Raw genomic sequence first — 19,596 nt, 5'->3', positions numbered from 1 at the left:
CACAGTTAACATTATTTGGGGATGAGGAAATGCACTACTGGGTCAGGTTTCAGACTTCTTGTGTCTGTCTGCTTTCCAGCTTCCTTTTCCAACTGCTGCCTGCTCTCAAAGGGCTTAGATTTTACAATGGACTTCTTATTTTAAAATGTACCTTTTTTCTTTCTGTTTAAAAAATATACATATATTTATATAGTTATATAAATATATATTTATATAATGTATAGAGAGAGTTTTTATATTCATTTTTTAAAGAACTTTGAAGAATAATTCTATGTGAAAACCAAGCTGAGTACTCTATACATGGTTATAAATGTAACAACAATAAATATTCAGTTTTATATGAGTATTGGTAAAGGATAAGAGCTGATATCTACTTAGTTTGATAGGACTAAATGGCAGTCAGTATTATGAATTTTATTTTAACTTTTCTCTTTCCTTGTCACACAGACTGTATGCCTTAAGTGTTTAAGAAGAGAGCTCGTTAAAGAACTTGGAATTGTGTCTTCTCTGAAATATGTCTTAATAAACCATTGTCTATTAGGAAAGCATCAGAACTTCATGAATAATTATTTCTATATTATGGTAAATATGCTGGAACTAACTTGTTTTAATTTTATGTAGTTTAGTGCATGCAAAGATTTGATGAAAGCTTCAGTGAAATTCTGCAAAAACTCAGATGTGTGTATAGAGAGATATACATGTTGTTCAAAATTGTCTCTAAGAGATGAGTATAAAGTACACATATAAAAAAGTGAGACGAATTTCCGTAAGCCACATAGTTTAATATCATTACTTTGCAGTCTCATAAGTTAGTTTTAAGGCTTTAGTTAAAAATACAGAATGAGATTTGTTAATGTACACAAAATTCTGTTTTTCAGTGTATTCATATTGTATGATTAGGTTATTAGCTACATAATTTAATACATTTTTATGTGGTAAAAGCAGTTTAACTGTTAGCAGCTGCCTCTGAAATAACTTTACACTTACTCAGATTTAAATTACCTGTTGACTTGAGTAAGTAATTATAATTTTGTCCTAACACTATGTAACATATGGTGTTTACATTCTTCTGAAGAGCTCCTTGAGGGAGAAAAATATATACAGAAACATCAATATAAATAGTGATTTAAGGAACCAATGAGAAATATGTGCAAACATTAGTGGTAGTTAATAGGATATTAAATAGTTGTTAAAGTATTGGAGTTTGTTGGATTTATTGGATTATTGAGTTAGGAGATTGTATTTTTAATTGTTTGCTAGGTGTTGGCATCTTTATTAATATATTCATTTTGAGTTATCTGTTTTCTAAATCAAGGTTTATGTTTTTTTATTATTATCATAGAATTCATTTTAAGCTATGTGTCTCTCTGAATAATAAAGCATTATTTTAGGTCTATGTTTATATTTTAGACTTCAGCATACAAGGGGCAGATAATCCAATATTTGTTTAATTAAAAAATGACATAAAATTTATTTTAAGACAACATTTAAAGTTAACTCATTCAAAATTCTAGAATATTTAAATGTGATTTTAAAAGGGGCCGTGTTCCAGATGTTTGCTCAGAAGTCATCTCTGTAGCCTGTTGCTCCTGCTAGACCAAAGGCCTCCTTAAAGGCAGTTGACCTAAGACGTAGCTACAGTCCAGCTGTAATTTCCTGAGCACTTCCAATGGGCTACACAGATTTTAAGGTGGTTTTACATATTTTTTTCTTAGGAAAAACTCCCTAAGTTAGGCTAGGCATTTTTAACCCCGTTTTCCATAAGAAGAAACTGAGACCAGAGTCTTTAATATTTCCAATATATCTCTAATAAATGGCAGAGCCAGACCGATTTCAAAACCCATGCTTTAAACTACTATGCTATACTGCAGGTTGTGCCTTGAACTATACACAACTGTCTGGCTAATTCTCTGTCGCTTGTATTAATTGAATGAAATTAAGGAGTAAATCAGACTATCTTTTGTGATCACTCAAAGGATGTTTTGACTAGATTATTCAGTATCGTAGAAGACCATATTGTCACGATTTCTATTAAAATAAGCAATGATAATAAATACTTTTAAATAAATCTAACAGCATATAGTTCTTTTTCAATTGAAGATAAGTCCTGTTTCTGTGGAATAATTCATCACACATTTTACTTTGGGATTTAAGAAACATACTGTCTTCTGAATTCACAGCAGAGGAGACTCTCATCTCTAACCTTATCTAGATTGCTTCTAGGGGGTTAGATAAAATGTGGGCCTAAAGTAATGTGTTAATCTGTGTTTGGATCAGCATGGGTAAGATATACAATTTTTAAAAAAAATATGACACTCTAATTTCTTTCTTTGTTTTTAAATTTCAGGTACACCCTGGTTTCTAGTGAGTAGTCATTTTTCAAATATTAGGGGCAGATTTCGTTCTGGGAGATGAAAGTTCTGGAGGTTGATCTCAACTGATACTGATATTAACCAATACGTAAATCTGTAAATACTGTATTGTCGTAGGTCTCAGTCCTCCTTTCTGCAGTCTTTTCTCTTTTCTAGATACACTCACTCCCTGGTTGATTTCATACCATCTGTCATATGATGCCTCCTCATTATTTTGTCTCCATCCCAGACTTCTCTGAGTTTGAGACTCAAACACACAAATACCTACTCAATGTCTCCATGTGGATATCTACCAGGAATGCCCAAATTGACAAGAAGATTCAAAACTTTTGATTTTTATCCCATTATACCCACCTTCCTTTCCTAAATCTATCCTCTCTGAGTCTCCAAATCTCCTTCACAATTTCAATGAATGGTTTGATTGACTCCTTCATTGCTCAAATCAAAAAAAAAAAAAAAAGGAAAGAAAAGAAAAAGAAGAGAATTTCATCCCTGATTCTTCTCATTCGTTCCCATGCACATTCCATCCATCAGCAAGTCAGCTTTGCCTTGACAATATATAAGTATATTCCAAATCTGTCCATTTCTTCCACTTACTCTGCCATCATCATCATCATCTCTCACCTAGACTATTGCAACGGTTTCTTACTGGTCTCCCTGTTTCTATTCTTGTCTCCCATATAATCCATTTTCCACACAGAAGCCAGTGTTTTCTCTATAAAACATAAGTTGGATTATGTCATTCCTTCTTGAAATACTCCAATAGCATCCCATCAGATGCAAAGTTAAAGTGAACTACTTGCCAATGGCTGCACACCTTATATGTCGTAGCCCATGGTAGCTTTTCTGATCTCATCTCTGATTTCTCTTGCATGTTTTTCTAGCTTTGGCCATGCTGACCTTCATGCTGGTCCTCAAACATACCAAGTCCTCTCCTTCCTCAGGACAGTTGTACTGACTTTTTCTTTTGTTCCCATCTTTCATTCTCCAAATTACCACATGGCTCATTCTGTCACTGTATTTAAGAATTTGTATCTATATCAGCTCAGCGGAAGAGTCTTTCCAAACTGTCCTACCTAAAATAGCTGTCATATTCCAGCTCCTTTTCCTATCTTATTTTTCTTCATGGCATTTATTATTTTTCATGGCACAAAACCCTGTCACCTGACATGTCACTGTATGTCTGTATTTAAAATCAGTTTTGCACAGTAAAATAGAAGCTCAGCACAGACAGGAACTTATTCACCCTTATTCATTGTTTCCCCATGTCATGCAACAATGACTGGCACAGAATACCTATTAATAAATATCAGTTAAATGATTATTTTGTTATTTCATGTTGTATTTTATTTCTCTCTCTCTTTTTTTTTTTCTTCTGGTGAGGAAGATTGGCCCTGAGCTAACATCTGTTGCCAGTCTTCCTCTTTTTTTTTTTCCCTCCCCAAAGCCCCAGTACCTAGTTGTAGGTTGTTCTAGTTCTTCTGTGTGGGACACTACCACAGCATGGCTCGATGAGCAGTGTGTAGGTCCATGCCCAGGATCTGAACTAGTGAACCCCGGGCCACTGAAGTGGAGCGAGCGAACTTAATGACTTGGCCACGGGGCCGGCCCCCTGTATTTTATTACAAACATATGTTTATATGTATATAACACATTCATATACCTAAATGTATATATATGTATATATAGGATTTGCAGAGGGGCAAGGAATTATTATCATTGTTTTTGTTAATAAAAATCATGATAATATTCTCTTCTATGATACTGAATTGTCTAGTCAAAACAGTTTTTGAGTGGTCATAAATCTACTCTGATTTAGTCCCTGTTGTCATCCAATTAATACAGGTTACATAGAATTATCCAGATAATTATATATAGTTCAAAGTACAACTTATAGTCCAGAATACAGAGTTGGGGTCTTTAATTTGATGTCATCCATTATGGTGAGGTTATTTAGTGCTCTTCCTTGTATACCCTTTCTTTCCTTTAACTGCATCTAATCCTTTCTGACTTGAAAACCTGGATAACATTTTTGGTACCTTGTTAGAAATTGTGTTTAGCTACAAAAGCAAAAGACAAGAAAAAAAAAACACATAAAACGACAGTGACTTAAACCCTATTGTTGACACAAACAAACCATAATCAGTCTAGAAATCAAAGGTGGAGTGAGTTTCTTGTGAGCTGTTTTGAGGACTATTGCCTGGGAGAACTTTTCCACCAAGGAAAGAAGCTCTCGGAAGAAGTGAAGTGTACAGAGTGGTTATATACGGTCTTGGAACAAAGAGTGTCCATCACATGCTAGGACAATCTCTTTTACTAAGATGCTTTGCTAGCACAGCAGGTCAGTGGTCACAAGGTGAGCACAGTAAGTCAGTAATTAATCATTTGTTTCTGGGAAGAAATGCTTATCCTTAAAGAAATGCTGATAGGGGAGAGGCAACATCCCTATCTTTAAGGGCAGGCATCATTCTCAGCTTTGGGACATTGTAAATATTTAAGGCAGATGTATAATGCATGCTCAACAGGCTACATCAGGCCTTTCTGGAAAAACAAGGTCAGGTTGAATTCATTTTAAACCAATTGGCTTCCTCATATACTCCAATATATCCTATTGCTTTGCATTTATTCATCATTTTCGCCCTTTTGATTAATAATCTTTCAATAGAAAGCATTGATGATCAAAATATTGTCCCTTGGCACCAGGGTGATTGCTGCCTGCCCTGGGTCCATCATGTCCCTCAGTGCTAGGCTTTTGTCTCATTGATTTACCTAGTTATCTACATTGGGGGAAATAGTTGGATATAGTGGACAAGCATAGAGGTATATGTTAACAGTGAAACCTTTCATAGGTTATATAATTTTTCAGTTAATTTTATATTGTCACATAAACATTGTACATGTGCTTTTACATGACTCCTTATGCTTTCATTGTTTACAATTATAGAACAGGTACAATAATGATGTTAATTCAAAATTTGAAAAGATTAGTTTTAAAATGAGGTCTTAGGCATAGTCCTTATAAGAAAAGGAAATTCATTCACGATTATAAGATCAATTGACCATCTCAAGTTGCTGAGCAATCATTACTCTAGCCTGCATACCAGTCTTACAACACTGAGTAAAGGAAATAGTAATCAGTTTGAATATTATGACTAATACAAGAATTACAAGGAGTAACAGAAATAGGAATTGCAATCCAGATTGCAAAAGGGAACCAATATCAGAAGGGAGCCAACTAAGCAAATCAAGACTGGGTGTAGGATTGCTTAAGGCATTCACCTGCTTTTTCATGTGCTTTAGCAGAGATGAAAAATTGGAAGACTCACCAGGTATAAAAACACAGCATTGGGTCTGAATGGTTGCACATATACCACCTTGGGATGCAGTTAGAATATTCAAGGCCATTCTATTTTGAAGGATAGCCTTTCTCATTAAAAACATTTCAGTATTTCATAGGGCTATTATTAGCTGACTATCATTAAGCACTTGTTGAGTAAATTTAGTGAGAACTTATGTATGTGATATGACATCTTGTAGTCCAAAGAAGGAACAAGCATAGCCACTTGGTGTTCATACCAGTAGAACACTGAACAAGTCCATCTGGCCTTCAGGAGAGGAAGATGGGCAACAGATGTTAGCTGTGGGGGAATCCTTCCCTGCATCCAAGGGAAGCCCAGGGTGCAGCATCCTAGCCATCCAGATGGTAGCCAAGGCCAGAGGTTTGTTCCAAATAACCATTGAGTTCCCTTAGGAGCCACACAGTAAATACCTGGCCTTCAACGCTAGTCTGTTCCAAACAAATTAATTTTTTTTTAAAGTATGATAGTATTCTGAAAACCTTAACTGGAATAATTATAAAATGAGTATATGGTATAAGCATTACAAGGGCTTAAAGGAGGAGGTATAAGGTTTGGAATATAGGCCTGGTCCAGAGTCCTGTGACAGCTGTCTACAACAGATGCCCGCTTCTTCTGATCCTTGTTCAGAGACATCTGTCGTGGTTAGTTGAAGTTGGATATCAGAAATAGGAACTGAAAACACCTTCCAGCACACTGATTCTGATTCTACAGCACATTAATTGATTAAGAGTATGTGATATGATCCTTTCCAATGGGGCTACAGAGTCTTTTATCTGGTGTCTTTTCCAGTAAACAAAATCTCCAGGTTGCAGTCCATGACCCTTAAGGTCTTCATCTTCTGGAAGCTCACTGTGAAAAGAATCAGCTACCAATCTCTCATTTTTTTTAAGTATCTTAATGAGATCTTGACAATAATGTAAGATATCTCCTTTAAAGCAAAGTTGGTGCATATATTCCTTCATCTAAGTGCATAGGCCATCCAGTTATTATCCCAAAAGGAGACAGCTGATATTTACTAAAGGGTGGAGATCTAAGATTGCGGAGAACTAGCTGAAGAGCTTTTGGCCATGAGAGATTAAATGCTTCTGAAAGCTGTACCAGTTTTTTAATTGCAGTAACATTGGATTATAACATTATATAGCTTTCAGATGTGCATAGTAATATATTTCGAATTCTGTGTAGATTACATCATGTTCACCACCCAAAAACTAATTATAGTCCATCCCCTCACATATGAGCCTAATCACCCCTTTTGCCCTCTGCCCCCTTCCCCTGTGGTAACAACCAATCCAATCTCCATTGCTATGTGTTTGTTTGTCGTTGTTTTTATCTTCTACTTATGAGTGATATCATATGGTATTTGACTTTCTCCCTCTGACTTATTTCACTCAGCACAATAGCCTCAAGGACCATCCATGTTGTCACAAATGGCCGGATCTCATCATTTCTTATGGCTGAGTAGTATTCCATTGTGTATATATACCACATCTTCTTTATCCATTCCTCCCTTGATGGGCACCTAGGTTGCTTCCACATCTTGGCTGTTGTGTATAATGCAGCAATGAAGATAAGGGTGCAGGTATCTTTATGCATTTGCATTTTCAACTTCTTTGGATAAATACCCAGCAGTGGGCTAGCTGGATCATATGATAGATCTATTCTTAATTTTCTGAGGATACTCCATACTGCTTTCCATAGTGGCTGCACCAGTTTGCACTCCCACCAGCAGTGTACGAGGGTTCCCTTCTCTCCACATCCTCTCCAACATCTGTTGTTTCCTGTCTTTTTAATTATAGCCATTCTGACCTGAGTGAGATGATGTCTCATTGTAGTTTTCATTTGCATTTCCCTGATAGCTAATGATATTGAGCATCTTTTCATATGCCTTTTGGCCATCTGTATATCTTCTTTGGAGAAATCTCTGTTCATATCTTTTGCCCATTTTTTAATTGGGTTGTTGGTTTTTTTGTTGTTGAGATGTGTGAGTTCTTTGAATATTTTGGATATTAACCCCTTATCTGATATATGGTTTCCAAATTTTTTTTTTCCAATTGTTAGGTTGACTTTTCGTTTTGTTGATGGTTTCCTTTGCTGTGCAGAAGATTTTTAGTTTGATGTAGTCCCATTTGTCTGTTTTTTCTTTTGTTTCCCTTGGCTCAGTTAGACATGGTACTTGAAAATATGCTGCTAAGACTGATGTCAAAGAGCATACTGACTATGTTTTCTTCCAGAAGTTTCACGATTTCGGGTCTTACATTCAAATCTTTAATCCATTTTTAGTTGATTTTTGTGCATGGTGTAAGATAATGGTCTACTTTCATTCCTTTGCATGTGGCTCTCCAGTTTTCCCAACACCATTTATTGAAGAGACTCTCCCTTCTCCATCATATGCTCTTGGCTCCTTTGTCGAATATTAACTGTCCATAGATGTGTGAGTTTATTTCTGGGCTCTCAATTCTCTTCCATTGATCTGTGTGTCTGTTTTTGTGCCAGTACCATGCTGTTTTGGTTACTACGGCTTTGTAGTATATTTTGAAATTAGGGAGTGTGATACCTCCAGCTTTGTTCTTTTTTCTCAGGAATCCTTTGGCTATTCTGGGTCTTTTATTGTTCCATATAAATTTTAGGATTCTTTGTTCTATTTCTGTGAAAAATGTTATTGGAACGTTGATAGAGATTGCATTGAATCTGTGGATGGCTTGAGGGAGTATGGACATTTTAACGATGTTAATTCTTCCAATCCAAGAGCATGGAATATCTTTCCATTTCGTTGTCTCTTCTTCGATTTCTTGCAACAATGTTTTATAGTTTTCAGTGTACAGATCTTTCACCTCTTTGGTTAAGTTTATTCCTAGGTATTTTATTCTTTTTGTTGCAATTGTAAATGGGATTGTATTATTCATTTCTATTTCTGCTACTTCATTGTTAGAGTATGGGAACGCAACTGATTTTTGTATGTTGATTTTGTGTCCCACGACTTGACTGTATTCATTTACTGTTTATAAAAGCTTTTTAGTGGATTCTTTAGGGTTTTCTATATATAAAATCATGTCATCTGCAACAAGTGATAGTTTCACTTCTTCTTTTCCAGTATGGATCCCTTTTATTTCTTTTTCTTGCCTGATTGCTCTGGCTAGGATTTCGAATACTATGTTACATAGGAGTGGTGACAGTGGGCATCCTTGTCTGGTTCCTGTTCTTAGAGGGATAGCTTTCAGTTTTTCTCCATTGAGAATGATATTTGCTGTGGGTTTGTCCTATATGGCCTTTATTGTGTTGAGGTATTTTCCTTCTATACCCATTTTATTTAGAGTTTTTATCATAAATGGATGTTGTATCTTGTCAAATGCTTTCTCTATATTTATTGAGATGATCACGTGATTTTTAGTCTTCATTTTGTTAATGTGGTATATCATGTTGATGGATTTGCAGATGTTGAACCATCCCTGCATCCATGGAATGAAACCCACTTGATCATGACGTATAATCTTTTTAATGTATTGTTGTATTCAATTTGCTAGTATTTTGTTGAGCATTTTTGCATCGATGTTCATCAGTGATCTTGGCCTGTAATTTTCTTTTTTTGTGTTGTCCTTGTCTGGTTTTGGTATCAGGATAATGTTGGCTTCAGAGAAGGAGTTAGGAAGCCTCCCCTGCTCTTCAAGTTTTTGGAAAAGTTTGAGAAGGATAGGTATTAAGTCTTCTTTGAATATTTGGTAGAATTCACCAGGGAAGCCATCTGGTCCTGGACTTTTATTATTTGGGAAGTTTGGATTGCTGTTTCAATCTCTTTACTGGTGATTGGTCTATTCAAATTTTCTACTTCTTCTTGGTCCAGTTTTGGAGGGTTGTTTGTTTCTAAGAATTTACCCATTTCTTCTAGATTATCCAATTCTTTGGTGTATAGCTTTTCATAGTGTTCTCATTGTCTTTTGTATTCTGAGATGTCCATTGTAATCTCTCCTCTTTCACTTCTGATTTTATTTATTTGAGCCTTCTCTCTTTTTTTCTTGGTGAGTCTAGCTAAGGGTTTGTCAATTTTTTTTATCTTTTCAAAGAATCAGCTCTTGGTTTCATTAATTTTTTCTATTGTTTTTTAGTCTCTATTTTGTTTATTTCTGCTCTAATTTTTATTATGTCCTTCCTTCTGCTGATTTTGGGCTTTGTTTGTTCTTCTTCTTCCAGTACCTTGAGATGCACTTTTAGATTGTTTATTTGGGATTTTTCTTGTTTGTTGAGGTAGGCCTGAATTGCTATAAACTTCCCTCTTAGAACTGCTTTTTCTGTATCCCACAGATTTTGGCATGTCGTATTTTCATTTTCATTTGTCTCCAGGAATTTTTTCATTTCTTCTTTGATTTCTTCATTGATCCAATCATTGTTCAGTAGCATTTTGTTTAATCTCCACATTTCTGTGGCTTTTCTGGCTTTCTTCCTGTGGTTGATTTCTAGTTTCATACCTTTCTGGTCAGAAAAGATGCACAGTATTATTTGGATTTTCTTAAATTTATTGAGACTTGTTTTGTGGCCTAATATGTGATCAATCTTGGAGAATGTTCCATGTGCATTTGAAAAGAATGTATATCCTGTGGGTTTTGGATGGAATGTTCTGCGTATATCTACTAAGTCCATCTGGTCTAATGTGTCCTTTAAGGTGAGTGTTTCCTTGTTGATCTTCTGTTTGGATGATCTCTCCATTGGTCCAAGTGGAGTGTTAAAGTCCGCTACTATTATTGTGTTACTGTCTATTTCTCCTTTTATGTCTGTTAATAATTGCTTTATATATTTAGGTGCTCCTATGTTGGGTGCATAGATATTTACAAGTGCTATATTTTCTTGTTGGATTGTTCCCTTTGTCATTATGTAGTGCCCGTCTTTGTCTCTTGTTACAGTTTTTGTTTTAAAATCTATTTTGTCTGATATAACTATTGCTACTCCCACTTTCATTTCTTTGCCATTTGCATAGAATATCTTTTTCCATCCTTTCACTTTCAGTTTGTGAGTGTCTTTAGGTCTGAAGTGTGTCTCTTCTATGCAGCATATATATGGGTCTTGTTTTTGTATCCAGTTGGGCACCATATGGCATTTGATTGGAGCATTTAGTCCATTGATGTTTCAAGTAGCTATTGATAAATATGTATTTATTGCCATTTTGTTACTTTTTTTCCTCGGTGTTTTAGTAGCTCTTCTCTGTTCCTTTCTTTTTCTCTTGCTCTTTTCCCTTGTGATTTGATGGCTTTCTTTAGTAATATGTTTGATTTCTTTTGTCTTACTTTTTTGCTTAGTTATTATAGGTGTCTGATTTGTGATTACCATGAGGATCCTATTTAATATTCTATGTATATAACAGTCTATATCGAGTTAATAGATTCTTTAGCTTGACCTCATTCTAAAAGCTGTACTTTTTCACTCCCCTCCTCCTGCATTTTATGTTTTTCACATCATATATAGTCTCTTGTTTAGTGTGTGTCTATCCATTACCCTCTTATTATTGAAATAGGTGATTTTAGTACATTTGTCTTTTAACCTTCATATTCACAGGTAATTGATCTGCTACTTTTAGAATATTTTTACCTTAACAAATGATTTTATTGCCTGTTTTTTTGGGGAGGGTTGATAATTTTTTTAATCTCTATTTGTGGTCATTGCTTACCCACTTAAAGAAGTCCCTTCAGCATTTCTTGTAGAACTTGTTTCTTAGTGATAAACTCCTTTAATTTTTGCTTGTCTGGGAAGCTCTTTATCCTCTTTCCATTCTGAATGATGACCTTGATGGATAGAGTATTCTTGGCTGTAGGTTTTTTCCTTTTAGCACTTTACATATGGTGTGCCATTCTCTGCTCACCTGTAGGGTCTTGGCTGAGAAGTCCGCTGATAGCCTGATGGGCTTTCCTTTGCATGTCACTTGTAGCCTTTGTCTTGCTGCTTTTAGGATTCTCTCTTTGTCTTTAATTTTGGACATTTTAATTGTAATATGTCTTGGTGTGTGCCTCTTTGGGCTTATCTTGTTTGGAGCTCTCTGTGCTTCCTGAAATTGGATATTTGTTTCCTTCCTCAGGTTAGGAAAATTTTCATCTATTATTTCTTCAAATAAATTTTCTGCCCCTTTGTCTCTCTCTTCTCCTTCTGGGACACCTATAATCCAAATGTCAGCATGCTTGATATTGTCCCAGAGTTCCCTTAGACTGTTCTCCTTCTGTCTACTTCTTTTTTCTTTTTTCTGTTCAGCTTGGGTGATTTCCTCTACTCTTTCATCTAGCTCACTGATTCCTTCTTCTGCGTCTTCTACTATGCTATTGAGTCCCTTTAGTGAATTTTTCATTTCCAGTATTGTATTCTTCATTTCTGACTGGTTTCTTTTTATATTTTCCAGTTTTTTGCTGATGTGCTCACTGTGTTTATCCAGTCTTCTCCCCATATCTGTGAGCATTCCCATGATACATTGTTTGAACTCTTTGTCGAGTAGGTCGCTTGTTTCTATTTCATTTAGTCCTTTTTCTGGGGTTTTGTCCAGTTCCCTTGCTTGGAAAGCATTCCTTTGTCTCCTCATTATGCCTCTTTCTCTGTGCTTGTTTCTATGTGTTAGGTGAGTTGGCTATGTCTCCTGATCTTGGAGAAGTGGGCTTATGTGTGAGATGCCTTATGAGGCGCAGCAGTGTGCTACCCACTTGTCACCAGTCCAAATGATCCAAGAGTGACCCCTTTGTGGGCTACTTGTATCTTTCTGCTGTGGCAGTGTTGCTCTTATTGCAGGTACCCCAGGAGTCTAGTCTTTCCTTCCCTGGCCAGCTGTTTGTAAATCTGGTTTGGGGACCCTCAGCACCATTTGCTACAAAAGCTATCAGCACAGTCCTCTTGCAGTTTTCCTATTAATTGGGTTGGTACCCAGTGTAGCTAGTTGCTAGGCTCAGGGGCTTACAGTTGCAACAGGCCTCAAGCCTACAAGGCTGTTGTCAGTTCTCTTAGGAGTACAGCTATGTGGGTCTGGCCCTAGGCATGGGTGCACTCGAGTGTTGCAGGCTTGGAAGTTGGGGCTGATCCTTTTTATGGCTGTTTGTGAAGCACAGGTCTTCTGCTGCTGATAAGCCTCACCCCGCACAGTACCGCACACACCGTCAATGCAGTTCCGGTCCGTGCACACTTCCCAACCCCCTGGAATGTACCCTGACGCCACACTGCAGAGGCCTCCACCTCTCTACCAATGCCCCCCACTGTTCTCCTGGTCCTCACACAGGCCCTGCCCCACAGAGGCAGACACGTTTACCTGCCTGTAGATGATCAAGCCACCCAGTCAATGCAGGCCGAAAAGGAGCCTGAGGGCTTGCTGTTGGGTGGGACTGGTCCCTAGGGTGGGCTGTCTGCCCTGGGCGAACTGGATTAAATCTGTGCTGTAGTGAGTGTGGCAGACCCCTGGGCTAACAGGCCAAGGGAATAACCTCAATGGTGCCCACCGGGGTCTGTGTCAGCACGCCTGGACCAGTTCAGAACAATGGCCCCCACCATTGTCTCCATCTCTGGAGAGGTCCCTCTCACCAAGATGCCCCCAAAGCCCACCAGGTGAGTCTTGTTTCACCAAAGGACTGTTAGCCTTCTCTCTGGTGATTTTCAGTTGCTGCAATGAATGAGTTTGTGCTTGGGCCCTTTAAGACCCAGGTCTTTTCAGCTTTTGGCTGATAGCTTTTCTGGGGGTATCTTTGCTGCAGTTAGTAGCCAGCAAAGCCAGACAGTAAGACCACCATCTCAGTTCGGCTGAGTCTTAAGTATACTTACAGCAGTATCGGCCCCTGCTCCAGACCTCACTCCTCCAGGGAGGGCTCCTAAAGGTGGCTTTTTTTCCTCTCCAGCAGGAATTTCTGCCTCTTCCGCCTTAGTCAGCACTGTCCCTTGTTGTGGGGGTTCTTTTTATCCAGTCTTCAGTTTTCTCTCCAGGGTAATTTTTCCAAAAATAGTTGTAACCTAGTTGTGTTCATGGGAGGAGATGAGTTCAGAGTCTGCTTATGCCACCATCTTGACGAGATCTCTGCCAGTTGAGTTTTGATTGTACTGTTAGTTAAAATGTTGCATCATTACCCAAATGTCACAAATAGGTTTAATTATTTGCCTGATGAAATGAATTCCCCAATCACTCTGTAACTAGGTAGGAATTCCTCAAACAGGAATTATCCTCTCCAATAGTAATTTATCTGCTGCTAAAGAAGCCATTGCTCTTCTGCAAGAAATGGCCTCGACCCAATGTGAGAGCATACAGATCATTACCAAGATTTATTTATCCTTGAGATGGTGGCATTTGAACAGGGTTCAATTGCCATACCTCAAAGGGTCCCTTAGAAAGAGGAAAGGGGCCTTGTGACCCATGAAATGGTTTCCCTAGACCAAACAAGCATAATTAGTTTAGTATATCTCCCCGTTTGTAGGAAGAGAGAAGATTTGAATTTTGGGGAAGCTTGTCAAAAATGTCAAAAAGTTTTAAAGCACTTGGTCAAACAAGATCAAGTGTTAGCTGATCTTATGTCACTTTTAAACAATGGTCACTGTGAAACAATGCTTAGTTATCCATTTAACCATGGTGACTATTAAATATTTTCAGGCAAACACAGAAAATTAAGTAACTATAAGAAAAACCCTAGCTCCTGTGATTGAAGACCTGATAAAACAATAAAAGAAATTTATTTTGATAAAACATAAAATCCCTACCCTTCTGGTAGACTACCTAAAATAAAGAAAAAGTTTTCATAATCTCTTTATCAAGAGCAGACTAGAAGTTCAAGAAAATTATCCTTTAAAGAGAAAAAAAAAAAATCTAGTTTTTGTACCTGCTTACTTTTGATATTAAAACTTATTTACTTAATTAAATTCATTTTAACTTTAGCCAACTTTACCATGCACAAAACTCTTTCCTCAGGGTTCCTCTGCTGCAAACCTTCCATAACATTCTCTTTACATTCAGAATTTACCCCATGGCTTCTTTCTTCCCTCCTACTACTTCTGGACAAATTTATCTTTCTTAAAAAATAAAAATATTTCTATTTCTTAAATCTTCTTTACTAAAAACATACATTTTACTTCCCTTAATTTTTTATATTGGCATCCCGTGGACTGGCAGATCCACAAATACTGTCTGGAAATTTGCTTTCTCATGGGACATGAGAACAAAATATGTTTTGTTGTTGGCAGCATGGCACAAAATATGTTTATGAATAATCCCAAATGTTTTTCTAATTTCTCTGTAATAAGAAGCTAAAGGTAGATAAATCTATGTTTAGTAATTAATATCTAGTATTTTGTCTTATGTTGAAATGACCTAGATACTCAACAAACTTTATAATTTAACTTAATTTAGCAAAACTCTAAGATTTTAATTTCCCAAAAGGTTTTGAAGTTATTTTAAGTACATACACCATAACACAGAATTATCATTAAAAAGTTCACAGAACTTAATCTTTGTCACATTTATTTAGTTTACTTGTCCCCAGTAATTTAGATTGCCTCCTAGACTTCATGAGACATTAGCCTAAATTAGTGATCATTCTAAGTTATCATTTTTACTAACAACTTTTGTAACAGAGATAACATGAGCTTATTTGACCAATAAACCCAGGTAGAATAAAGGCTGCATGTTCACATCATATCCGATGTTGACAACTCATACTCCTATTTCAGTCAAACTGACAAACTTAAATAAGCTTTCACTTACCAATGATTATTTTATATCACATTAACTTGAAAGACATTTGCTTAGTTTCTGTTAGATTTATATGAGCACTTACTTTAAGCCAATTGAATAGAGCTCTTTTGGAAATTATACCATTGGGAGGTAAAAAAAAAATCATGTACATATATAACATATATTGATACACATACACAGAGACTCCACAGCTATTGCTTTAAAATTACTGCCATGAATCAATTATAGTAAGACAAAGCTCATTAGTTATGAACACAAATTTTGTTTTAAGCTTTTTCTACTAATATTTGTAGAGAAGACACTCAAGATGCTAGATTTTGGGTGAGGGCACTCTTTTGACTGTTTTTCTTTCCTTTTCCCTTTATTTTTTCCTTCAGGAATTGGTGATGGGCTAGATAACAGTTCCTGGAGAGGCTATAAGCCCTTTGAGATAAAGGAAATAGGTGGAATCTGAACTACCCCTAAAGCTGTATTTCTCAGTTTTACAAAAATTTGTAAGTTGAAGACAGTTGCTCTTAATTCCTCAGAAATTTGGATTGTAACTTAAACAACATCTTAGGTTGATCTACCTGTCCAACTGCATGATCCATAATTTGCTTCTTTCCCTCTGGGTTCTTAGTTTTATTTTAACTTAGGGAACAAGGCCTGGGGAAAAAATTATCAGGCTCTGAATATCAGCTTCCAGTATGGCTGAATTTTTGATCAGAAGTTGCTAAATCCTTTCAAGTATCTTGTCAGGTTTCAGCTGGGATAAACACTCACTATACCTGGCACTATTGAACAACTTCGTTAATTTTTAACATAGTAGTTTTCCAGAAAATTTCTCAGAGTCTCATTAACTCTGGGAAGGACTCATATTGGGCCCTCCTCCAAAGGTAGATTACTGGGTGTGTGTAAAGCCATGACCTAACATATTTTTCTTTTGGGTACCTTTCATAACTTAATTCTTTATTAACTCTTTACAACAAAACTTTCAATAAAGTTATTTTGGAATTTTGAAGTTTTTGCTTTTAAGTGCATTAATTCTTAAATGATCTTATCTAATAAGAATGTACCTTCTGATGGCCAGTGTGATTCCCCTGAGGCTGATGGCAGTTTGTTAGGACCCTTAGTCACGAATGGAGTACAACCTGCATTTCTGTCCAACTGTGTCTGACTGCAAAATGGGGTGCAACTGCATTTTTGTCTGACTGTATTTTGGGGCCTCCAACCTGAAAATTATCAAGCCAAGCCCTCAAGATATGAAACAAGCTTAGTAAGACTTTGCTCTTCTTTGTAAATATTTACAGCTTCCAGAACCTTTAGTTTTTGAGCAATTGTGTTGGAAGGTGGCACACTTGACTCTAAAGTTTTCTCTGTTATTTTAAACTATCACAAGTTATCTGGCCAGCCATTTACAGTTATCCCCATTTTATTAAGCACTTCCAAGTCTCCGCATGAAGCCGGCTGGAGTTCCAAGGTAGGGGAGGCTGCCCATTTTTGAAACTGGTCAGCTTTTAAAAGCACGATTTCCCATTTTTCTTCTAGTTTCATTTTACTGTGAAAACTGAATAAATTCTAGGGACAGTGCAGTGGGTCAGAAATGTGCTGCTTCTGTCTCCCTAAAGAAAGGTTGTAAACACTCTCTTATGTTCCTCAGTTTCCCCTGCCACTAGTCTAAACCTGCTGTAGTGGCTTGGAGTGCTAGAATGGGGAGTGGACTCCTTATTTGCACGTTCCCGATGAGCCTTTAATTAATTATCATGAATAACAATAGAGTTCCCTATGGGACCACTATCCATCATGAGGCCTGATCCCCTTTGATCTCAGTCACCTGAGAATACCTTTCTGCTGAAGGAGCTGGTGGCCCTTCTCTTCAGAGCTAAATATTTTCAGACTCTCATTTCTCTATCTAACAATTTGTTCAGACTTTATAGGAACAATTCTTTCCAATTTAAAGCCAAATTAAAAGGTCAGCCTGCCCCATTCACTCCAAAGCTCCCTCTAGGCTCCCTTAGCCTAGGAAATTCCCCCTAGGTTCCTCTTATGTAGGTTATGTACTGGTACTCCCTTAAGACACCTAGTCTTAAGGCTTTAAATAACTCAAATAAACTCTGGATCATAGACTTAAAGTAAGGAGGTCTGAGTTTAGGATAACTCACTGGGGTCATCTGAAGAATCCAGTGATCCAGGTGTGCTCAGTGGGCCCCTATTAGTACTGAACACCAGTTAAGTGTCGATTCCAGGTGGCCTCCAGTGGGTTTCTCTGAAATCCTGCTGTGACTATGCCAAGAAATGTCAATGCAAATAATAGATAATCAGTCTATAAATCAAAATTGGGGTGAGTTTCTTATGAGCCATGTTGAGGACCATAGCCTGGGAGAACTTTTCCATCAAGGAAGGAAGCTGTCCAAAAATGTGGGGTGTATCAGTGGTTATATAACGTCTTGAAACAAAGAGCATCCATCACATATGGCAGGAATATCTCTTTTATTATAATCACGAGATGCTTTGCTAGCACAGCAGGTCAGTGGTCACAAGGTGAGCACCGCAAGTCAGTAATTAATCCTTAGTTTCTGGGAAGAAATGCTTATCCTTAAAGAAATGCTGATAGGGGAGAGGCAACATCCCTATCTTTAAGGGCAGGCATCATTCTCAGCTTTGGGACATTGTAAATATTTAAAGCAGATGTACAATGCATGTTCAACAAGCCACATCAGGCCTTTCTGGGAAAACAAGGTCAGGCTGAATTGATTTTAAACCAAATGGCTTCCTCATATACTCCAATATATCCGATTGCTTTTTATTTATTCATCACCCTTATACTTATTTTTACACATAAATTAGGTCTGGAGGTAGCAGCCCATAGTGGGTAAGTAGGGCTGCTCCTGAGAGTTGTCTGGGACCCTGACTCCTATTATCATTCTATTCTGCGTTCCTCATCCCCAGCTTCTGTATTAAAGGGCCACCTCATCATAGTCTAGCGGAGTTCTTGTGTTCACAGCAGTGTTCCAGGCAGTATTAGGGAGGAAATGGGGAAGGAGGAAAAAGCATACTTACTAGCTGAGTCAGCTTCATATTAGGAGCAACTCTGAAAGCCCCACAGAACAATTCTCCTTCTTGTCACTGGCCAAACCTCACTGCAAAGAAGGCTGGCAAAAGGTAATCTGTTAGTTAGATATATTGCTACCCCAAATAACATCAGATTTGTGTTACTAGGAAAAAAGAGAGTAGATATTGGTGGACAAATAATGGTATATTTCAAATGCATCTCTTAGTTTCTTATAGAATGTTTACTCTTATTATGGTTATTGGCATGTGTTTATTTCCCCTTATCTTTCTTCTACTCCATCCCCACATGTCACATGATTATGCTCTCTCCGCATTTGCCATCCCATCTATCAGTGTATTTTGTACAATAGTCAGTAAACATTTGTTAAATTTGGATTCAAGTGACTCAAACCTGTTAGCCTGATTTCGTTAGCACCCTATTCTGGAAGACACTGAAAAGCTGGAGAAGCCTTGTCTCTTATGTTGTCAGCAATTCTACATATATTTTAAAAACAAGAAAAATGAACACATTCTGTTCAGTACTGTATTCTCACATAAATGGCCAAATTGCCTACTTAAATTTGAAAGAAAACCTGAGGTATCAACAGACCTTGAAGGAGAACTATTAGCAAGGCAAACACTGTTAACTGTGACTTGTATTAAACAAAATCAACAAAATCTTGAACCTCCCAAAGTAATTTGTGAATAAAAGAGCTATCAGTTACCTTAATGAAGTTAAACCCAGGGGGAAAAATCCAACACTACTTGCTACTTTGGCTAAATTATATACAGTGTGGAACTTATTTCTAAAATATATTTCCCATTTTACCCAGAATATGTTTTCATTTTACCTAAAAACCGAGCTTTTAAAATACAAGAGAAAATATTTAATATGAAATTATTTACTTTCTTTTCAAATGCCAAATACTATCTCTATGGTTTGTATAATTTTGTAATGATTTCATTAACATAACATTTGTCTCGGTATTTAATTCCTATACACAGAAATACAAGCAACTTTACAATGCTTTTCAGGATAATTCTTGAAGAATAACATGCATCAAATAATCAATTTAAGTTTTTTGGTTTTTTTTTTTCTTTTCCTGAGGAAGATTAGCCATGAGCTGACATCTGCTGCCAATCCTCCTCT

The 19,596-nt window shown here is 36.9% G+C and overlaps 1 protein-coding gene and 1 long non-coding RNA gene across 2 annotated transcripts in view; one reads left to right on the top strand and one right to left on the bottom strand.

Annotated features, from left to right (window-relative positions):
- CCSER1 (coiled-coil serine rich protein 1) overlaps nt 1–19,596 on the top strand; it is a 673,696-nt gene that overhangs the window by 511,046 nt on the left and 143,054 nt on the right. The window lies entirely within an intron of this gene.
- Nucleotides 18,454–19,596, bottom strand: part of LOC124236715 (uncharacterized) — a 30,098-nt gene continuing 28,955 nt past the window's right edge. The window contains exon 3 of the long non-coding RNA XR_006887852.1: nt 18,454–18,547. This is a non-coding gene — a long non-coding RNA (uncharacterized LOC124236715). The remainder of the gene's footprint in view (nt 18,548–19,596) is intronic.

The sequence above is a fragment of the Equus quagga genome, chromosome 3, assembly GCF_021613505.1.
Source record: "Equus quagga isolate Etosha38 chromosome 3, UCLA_HA_Equagga_1.0, whole genome shotgun sequence".
In the NCBI taxonomy this organism is placed as follows: Eukaryota; Metazoa; Chordata; class Mammalia; order Perissodactyla; family Equidae; genus Equus; species Equus quagga.
The sequence above is the reverse complement of the archived record's forward strand: the minus strand, read 5'-3'. Positions and strand labels throughout refer to the sequence as shown.